Genomic DNA, 8,862 nt, shown 5'->3' with positions numbered 1-8,862 from the left:
AGAGCAAATACACAGTATATAATGGACAGAGCTAGAGCAAATACACAGTATGTAATGGACAGTGATTTAGTATACTGCCTGTATATATTGTATAACTAGCTAGGGTACCTTTTGTGGTCTATACTGACTCATTATTTTGAAGATATATTATTTTATTGACCACATTTGGCTCAGTGGATTTAATTCAGCTAAAACAAAATTTGCTAGCTAGATGAACAAAAACTTGGTGTTTTGATAAATTTGAAGCATTGCTATTGTAAATGGAATATTAGGTCAGATTTTCAAAGCGTTGACTCTAGTTAGTAATGTAATCCATGTTAATGTTACAAAATGGGAAGCAAACAGCATGTGCTCAAGAGACCTACAGTTATAGTATTGAGTTGTTTGGTTCTGGTTTTGTAAAATAAACAGATATTATCGCCTTTCAAAAAACAAATACATAAAAAGGACAGACTGGAGGAAACTTAAAATGTTGGACTAATTAAACTTCTCAGTCACAAAGTCTAAATACGTGTTAGACACACCTGAACCGGGCCTCTGCTTCTCATGCTTGGGGTTACCTGACTCAGGTGCCTTTCACAGCAGCACTACACTTACCAGAATGCATTGGGGTGTGTTGAAAAGCCTGGACTGTGCTAAACTGTCCTAGTGTCCATGGAGTCATATGGTAACTCTACCCAAGTATAAGTAAGACAACATGTTCCATGTGTCTAGGGGGGCAATGACACACAAAGCATGTTAACACATGCAAGGTTATGGATAGTGACTCTGATTAACTCAAGAATCTGTAGAGAAGCGGTTCCCAAACTGGTATGCGTACCCCAGGGGTACACAAGACATGTCTAGGGGGGACATGGGACAAATTGTGTAATGGTGGGGTTTTGTTTGCATTTTCATAAGACCTGCTATAATCAGTCAAAGCTTTAAAACTCATTGGGAATTCCTTTTAATTTCTGGCATGACAGGCACGTGACACTAGTTAGTTTCGGAAGCAAAAAGAGAGTCTGTGCGGTGCAAGACAATCACACAGCTGCGGGACACTTTCATTGTGGCACGCACGTTTATTGCAAACCTCCAAGAGGTACCAATCAGAACAAAAATACACAGAGACAATGACATATGAGCCCTCACCACCAATCACCGTACAGCGTGAATTATATGTATTATATTATTTACTCATTTATATTGTATGTATTATATTGTTTTTGTGTATTATGAAAGCATATATTACAAGTAACATTTAAATATAAGCCTGTATGCTAACAGTACGCAGACAGTTGATAGGTCTAGAAGGGGGTACAGGACAATCAAAAGTTTGGGAGCTGCTGCTGTAGAGTGTCTGTCTATTGCTGTATGTTTACTGTGGCATTAGGACATTTACTGAACAACACAGAATTGAAATCTTGCAAAATACTTCAGGGTCATCCTAAACCACTGCATAAAAGCAAACACAGACACCAGTCAAACTCTTGTTTTGATTAGTTTAGTTTTTACAAGGTTTGTCCCAGACCTGCTATTCTGCTTTTGAATACAGTTTTGGTGGTAGTGCACTGACAGTCTTTGAGTGATCATATTATTTGAAGAAGCATCAGGAGCCGAATGGCTTTGATGAAGTATCTTGCTTTTTTTTTTTTTTCAAAGATGTTTCTCCCAAATATGCTTTAACTATAAGCTGTTTAAATGCCATGTGATAAACCTCTTTCTAATTCTTTTTAACAGTTAAGCTCTTTATGAAGTGAGGGGAAGTCGCTTTGTCTGAAACTCGACACGGTTGTTCTTTGCCAATCAGTCTAATTTCCTACAAGAACACGTCTTTAAATGGAAAGGGAGCATTAAAAGCCACTTCATAAGAAGAACCATTGCTCCCCGGCACATTCTGACAAGACAACACTGATGACTTTCTTTGCAAGTCGTCACCCTGCTTCAGTTTTTGCACTTCAGTCAGACCCCTACATGTATTTATCCTTCAATTATTTCTGTATTTGATGTTCTTTTGAAAGAAAACTTGTAATGGGCTGTTCTTAGTGAAGACTATGATGTCTTTGTAGAATCACTCTGCTACTTTATTTTCTTTATAACCGTTTATATTATGTATCTTACAATGGCTTTTCTTTGACTCACTACAAAAAATGGTTTCCTTGTAATAATAGGTGAGAATGTGCCTGAGGTTCTAGATGTACATACTGTACATGTATGTTTTTCATGCACATGCTGTGGATGATGGTTAGCAGAAGGTTACATGTTTTGGGTCCTTCAGTAGGAACTTGGTACTTGTATTTTTTTCCTGCAGTAAACTACAATCCCTTCAGCCCCCATTCGAAACTGTAACAGTAGTCCGTATTTCCCCATTGTTCTTTGGTTCAGTCTGCCAGTCTGAATTTGGCTTTTCTTCTTAAGTTACCCATTCCTAGGTGAAATTACACACCCCAGAACAACAACAAAAAAAAGTTATTCGAGCTGTTGTGCCCCAGTAATATATTTCACCCATTCTGAGTAGTCATTAACTACTAAAATCTGGCAAATCAGGTTCTTGCTATGTCTCCTCTGAACGGACTATTACAGGAGTTCTCAAACCAGGAATGAGTCTCGTCTGAGTCTGTAGTTCTTCATCACTGTGTACAGACCTGTGGAGGGGGTTTAAGGGCCTAATTGCTGGGACCTATCATTTTAATAAGCCTTATCAAGTATAATTCCTTCCCCCTAATTTAGCTGGGTCACATATATAGGACAGGGATAACCACTAACAATTGGTTTGTGTGCATTTGAAGCCGTTAGAGTGACATGGAAATAGAATCACAAACGTTTACAACAGTTTGACAGTGAATGATAAACCTTTCTGTACTGGCAGCCGCTGAAATAAAAGTGTTTTCCCAGTTCCTGAAGGACTGCCTTCTCTGTGTATTTATCTCTAACAAAAACACACATATAAAAAAACACTGACTGTTTGCATCGTATTGGACAGCAGTTATCAGAACCGGGTTAAAGCATTTAAGCTTCTTTTTAGACTGCAACCAGTTTATCCTTACAAAGAAGTAAGGGCTATGACATCAGTTCAATATCCTGTGTCAGAAGATCCCTCATTCAATGACGGGCCTAGGGTGTTAACCCGAGTGGCTTAATCTCAATTGTTAAATTCTCTCTAACCTGGCTGGCTGTCAAACAAGTCAATTGTACATCAATAAACTCAGCATAACTAAGTTAAAAAATATAAGTGTGTTTTTACATGTCTCTCCATGGTTTTTATTATTATTATTAATATTTTTATTATTATTATTATTATTATTATTATTATTATTATTATTATTATTATTATTTTGAAATCAGTTTTACAGCATTTTTACCATAAATACAAATTTAAGGCTTATTGTTCGCTTTAGGTTCCAACGGAGTGATCCGCACACAATTACCTGTACATATGCAATTCTGCTGAATGGGCCCCTGCATAGTATTTTAATTGTACATTTACATGCCACATGCAGAAGAAAATTTGGCTGTGTACAGTGTGTGTGCCCGAAAGACAGCATAAATAAAAATGTATTTGGTTGATGAAAGTTAATGTAATAGAAAACTTTTAATTGTGAATAATTTAGTTTCTACTTTTTTTTTTTTAAATTGTGCTTATCCATAACTGTTTTTCAATAATTTTTCTGAAAGTATTGGGTTTTATTGCGGAGAGCTCATCAGGATATGAAAACACGACTGTGTGCGTGCGTGTGTGTATGGGTGGCTGGGTGTGTCATTCTACAGTGGTATTTATTTTATGCTTGAGTTGCCAGCAGTAACAATTCAAGAATAATATATGTATGCTGATGTTTCCATGTATTTTGTGAAATTGAAATGTGCCTAGATTGATTGCAACTCTTTAATTATCCCCTAAATGTGTCTTGAGATTTCAACTAAATCTAAACATTCAAAGCTTTGTAACATAGAATAAAGCTTGTATGTCATATGTGTCTGATGATAGACTCAGACACATTTTTCTAAACTATTTTTACAGCCCTAGTAAATCTGGGAGCTCCCATTCCAGAACATATAATGCAGACAGTAAATATAGGCTGACAATCACACTGCCTTTGATCTGTCATGTCAATGAGTCCTCACCAGCCTCTGTAATTATTGTGAATTATTTATTTTACTCTTACTCTTTTATCACTTTCTTTTAGCTTATATAAAAATGATACTCGACTAACCAGCTGGGTTTATAAGCTTCAGTTTTACTGGATTTATGATGTCCAAGCACACTTTGTAAAAGGGTAATTGAACTGTTGGATTGGACATGATTAGGCTTTGAATGTGTACTATGTGACAAATTAATTACTAAAGCAAAGCTTAAAAGGTTGAGTGTTTAGCATGCAAAGAAGTGCATACTAAAAGAATCAAAGACACACAAATAGAATCAAACAAAATTTGACTGTTAACGTAGAGAAAACATTGACATTTACAATAGTAGCAGCACCAGCTACAGTAATCTGCCCGTCACATATCCGTTTATCGTCCATGATCAACGTCTTCAGCAATGTGAGTTTATTATTGAACAGAGAAGATTAGTTCAGAGATTGTAGATTCTACCAAAGTTTTCATACACTGTGTTGTATGTGCTCCCTGCGCTGCCATTGCTGGCAGTGTCACGCGAGCTGTTCAGTGTGTTGATATGTAAATAAATCTAGATCGCCTGCTGGACATATCAACTTTAACTTCCATCTCAGTTTTCCTGCCTGTCCCTCAGCAGTGAATGCACGCATCCACACGGCAGACTGCTACCCTGTCACAAGTATTAATACCCTGTATCTTTCTAAACAGGGTTTAGGGGAGCTCCCTAATAAAGGCTGAATCTCAAAATAATAATTGTGTGTCTATAGTAATTTTTTACAGCTGTGTATAATGGTATTTAAAACAGGATTCATTCATCCGACTTTTTACATATCCACCCTTACTCTGGTCCCACCGCAGTCGAACATGAGACGGATTACTATACCTTAAAATATTGTATGTTCTGCTACAATCTACTGGTGCTATGTATTAACCAGAACTAAAATGCAACACATATGAACAAAAGTGGTGGACTTTACATATTATAAAAACAACAAATACAACTTTAATTTCACAATTGAAAAACATATAACGTATTTAATTCCATTGTGAACTATAGTATTATGCAACAATTGCTATTGGTTAGTCACACCTTCAATAAACTGTATGATTCTCAATCCTACAAGCAAGCTGCCATCTTTACCATATGATAACCATAAGCACTGTTGCACAGACCAAAGTTTTTAAGGCACTTTTAAATTTAAAAAAATGAAGAAAGACAAACTTCAACAAGAGTTGCCCATTCTAATTGCCCTCAAATGAAATACATGTGTAGCTCCCATGTTAAAATAATCACTATTCTTGATTCAGGTGGACTTAATGATAGCTAAATCACAGAAGTATTTTCCAGCAGCTGTCTTGGATTACAAATGTGTACTAAACACATCACAACTAGTCAGCAGTCTCTTCGTTTACTTTTCATGTCTGTGCACCAGTATAAAAATGTTAATTTGGGGAAATTTACATTCCTGTTAATTTCTGTTTTAAGTCAGGGGCAGGTCCATATATAAGCAGACTTGTCTCCACTCTCCAGCCCTCTCATTTCCCCTGTAATGGGGACAAACTTTACCACTTTTCTATTCCCACTTACAACAGGAATGTATAGAGTGTTTTTTTGTGTTCTATTTACTACCTGCAACTGCAACTGGCACAGATCTGTCTGCCCCCATCAGAGCCACAATGATATAAAGAATAGACCAATTTTCTTTATTAAAAAAGACAAAACAATCTAAACATTTCTTAATAAAATAATCAATTTTAAGCATGCGTTGTGAAAAGGTGTAGGTGTGTGATGTGTGGGTGTGTGGCATGTGTGTGTGTGGAGCTAGGTAATTCACAAAGCTACCAGTACATGGATACAGAATTTTCCACAGAGCTGCATCACAGTATATAATTGATGGTAGTATGAACTTGCCAGTAATCTTCAATAAGATTTCCACAGCTAGTAGGAAATCTCGACCAAGACAGGAAATACCTAGAAATGAGAAAGAATAGATCAAAGGCGACAGTCCACTATTTAGAAAATAAGAAATCTAATTAATATCACTACATTTTAACTGTATGTTGTTTGACAAGCATGTGAATGTGCATGTGCATTTCTAAACTTGTGCATTATAATGTCGCAGATACCTACATGTACATTAGGGCTTTACCCTACAGTAGTTTACAATGTTTGTTTCCAAACACCTCAGATCTTTACCATACCTACAGAACCTAAGCTTTAACTTGAGCTTTTTCAACAACAAAAAATCCTGACCCAATTGGGTCGTACCGTTGAATTGCAATACAAGTAGTTTTAATATCTGTATCTGTGTTTTAATATTTGATGAGATTTGCATTCATTTAATGATACTTATTACCAGTAATTGCATCACATAGTCTTTGTGCATATTTACTACTTTATTTGCACTGTTTTCTCAGTTAAAATATTACTGTTATGTGCACTCTATATGAATTAACCACAATACTCACTGTGGAAGGGGATGGGTATTCACTGACACGAGAGACAGAAGGGTGTATTAGGAAACACTGCACAGGAGTCCAGTTTTATTTTCCTGGTGCAATGCTTTATTTTAGCCCGCAGAGGGTGATGCTGTCCGTGGCCTGGATACTGCCAACAATAAACAGGACCACGGGTTTACCAATCCAGGTACAGGGTCCAGTGCACATGCAAGTGCTGAAATAATAATAAAAGGCGAAAGAAAAAGGGAAAATAAAACACAGTAATAAAACTACAAAACAAAAGTGCTGCACTCGACAGCGTCACCCCAACCGTCGCTATCCGCACTGACCGGGTCTCCGTCCTACACTATTGTGTTCCCTCCACCTACACGTGCTCGGGGTCTGCCCAGGAATTCCCCGGTTTCCACACTCTTTCACTTTTTGACCTATTAATGGTTCTCAGGTTTGTTTATTTGTTTTTGTTTCGCTGGCCGTGCTTGACAGCCCAGCTTCTGCCAGCTGGCTCTTTTTGTTTTAAAGGAGGCAGCCCGAGGGAACACAGAGCCTAATCTATATAGGGCCAGCTCGCCTCTCAGCCACTCAGAGAGAGGGAGAACTACACACCCTCTCTCCCACCTCTCCATGTCACTGCCATGACCGACAGGCAAATATTGTAAAGCTGCTGCCCTCTTCACATTAGTCACATTACCAGGAATCATCGCCCTAGTACAGTGAGCAAAGTGTCAGTCATGAATTAGAGGTGACAAGACTGAACTAGCTATCGAAGAGGGTACTTTAGGGGGACGGGATGCCGTAATCAGTTCCTTTGTTGTGGTTACTGAGAGGAAACGAGGACTGTGAGATCCTGAGTGAAGTGTTTTTGTTTGTTTTGTAACTCTGTCTATTTGTCACGGACTGTACTGCACCTGTATACAAACAAGCACCACTGTTTGAATCACCACACCTGCACCTAGAGCACATACTGTCCGGAGACATGTCTGTATCTGTGTTGTGTGTCTGTGTTTTGTATTATTACTTCGGGACTGCAACCCATTGGTTTTGACGCTGGCAATACCCATAGTTGGGTAGAGCCAGCATTATTATTTCAAATGGTCTAGGTGACCATTAACAAGAAAATAAAAGATCTTGAACTGTGAACTTTGTGTTTGTCATTGTCTGGAGCACCTGCATCACCCCTACACCTATGCACTGCCACCCACACGTTCACAGTGTCCTCCAATCCCAGCACCAAACCAATTGGGACAGCTGTAGGGCACTGAGGTGGCTCAGTCCCTGATGTTTTTGCCTCCCTAACCCTCAGGGGCGGCAGAGTCAATACAACCTGAATCTTGACTGTATGGGCCTGATTTTGATGATGGGTTAAACCTCTAACGCTACAGCAAAACACATTTGCCCCTGATTTTGCTGAAAAAACAAGAGCAAACTGCCTTTGCCCTGTAATGCAATTTAAGTGTCATGCTTTGCACCGTCTGCTTTAATGCCAGTGGCCACGCCTTTACGAAATGAGCTACTGGAGACCTAGCTGCACACTTCCTTGAATCGGATAAAAATGGAATTAGAGACATAACAGTAAACATGTTTAAAGTACCTTTCATGGGGCGGGAGCCAGGGCTGCAAGAGGAAGGGAGCGTTTTTGCAACTTAGAATCTGAGGCTCGGCCTCCAGACAAAGGAGAGAGAAAAGGCCTTGATGAACTCCAACCGAGCGAGCCTTCCCTATGGAGTAGAGACTAGCCCTAATGGCTTCCAGGCCCCTGAAAACACAGAGACTTTTCAGAGAGTTGTTATAGGCGCTGCCTAATGACTGGGTCCCAGTTACTGACTGGGTTAAGTTGGAACGGCTCATACGATACCTTGGTGTAAGGAAGAAAAGAATATCTGAAAGAACACAAGTAATTGTTGGTTATGGGACTTGAGCACTAAGAATATGAGGGCCACATTGCAGGAGGATAAAAGAAGAAGTAAGACAGAGCCTTCTTTCTTGAGGCAAGATATAGCGCATGAGCTACAAAAGAATATTGTGGTCGGTGGTCCCCTCTGACCACATGAAGAACCTGCAGAGTTACTGGAATTCCAATTCCATGATGGACCACCGGCTCCCCGATGAACCCGCACCTGTGAAGACAAACAAAGACCACGTGTCAATATATAACATAAAAGCAAGAAGAGACAATGACAAACAAAATAATTAAAATAGATGGTTAGTCGAACAAGATATGGGATGGCCATGCACTTGGCGGAGAGGAAATAGGAGAAAAACCTCTGGTGGTCCTAGCAGAGAGGGCAGCCCCACTCTGGGCATGCTAGCTAT

This window comes from Polyodon spathula, chromosome 5 (genome assembly GCF_017654505.1).
Source record: "Polyodon spathula isolate WHYD16114869_AA chromosome 5, ASM1765450v1, whole genome shotgun sequence".
Lineage (NCBI taxonomy): Eukaryota > Metazoa > Chordata > Actinopteri > Acipenseriformes > Polyodontidae > Polyodon > Polyodon spathula.
This window is presented reverse-complemented; position numbering follows the sequence as displayed.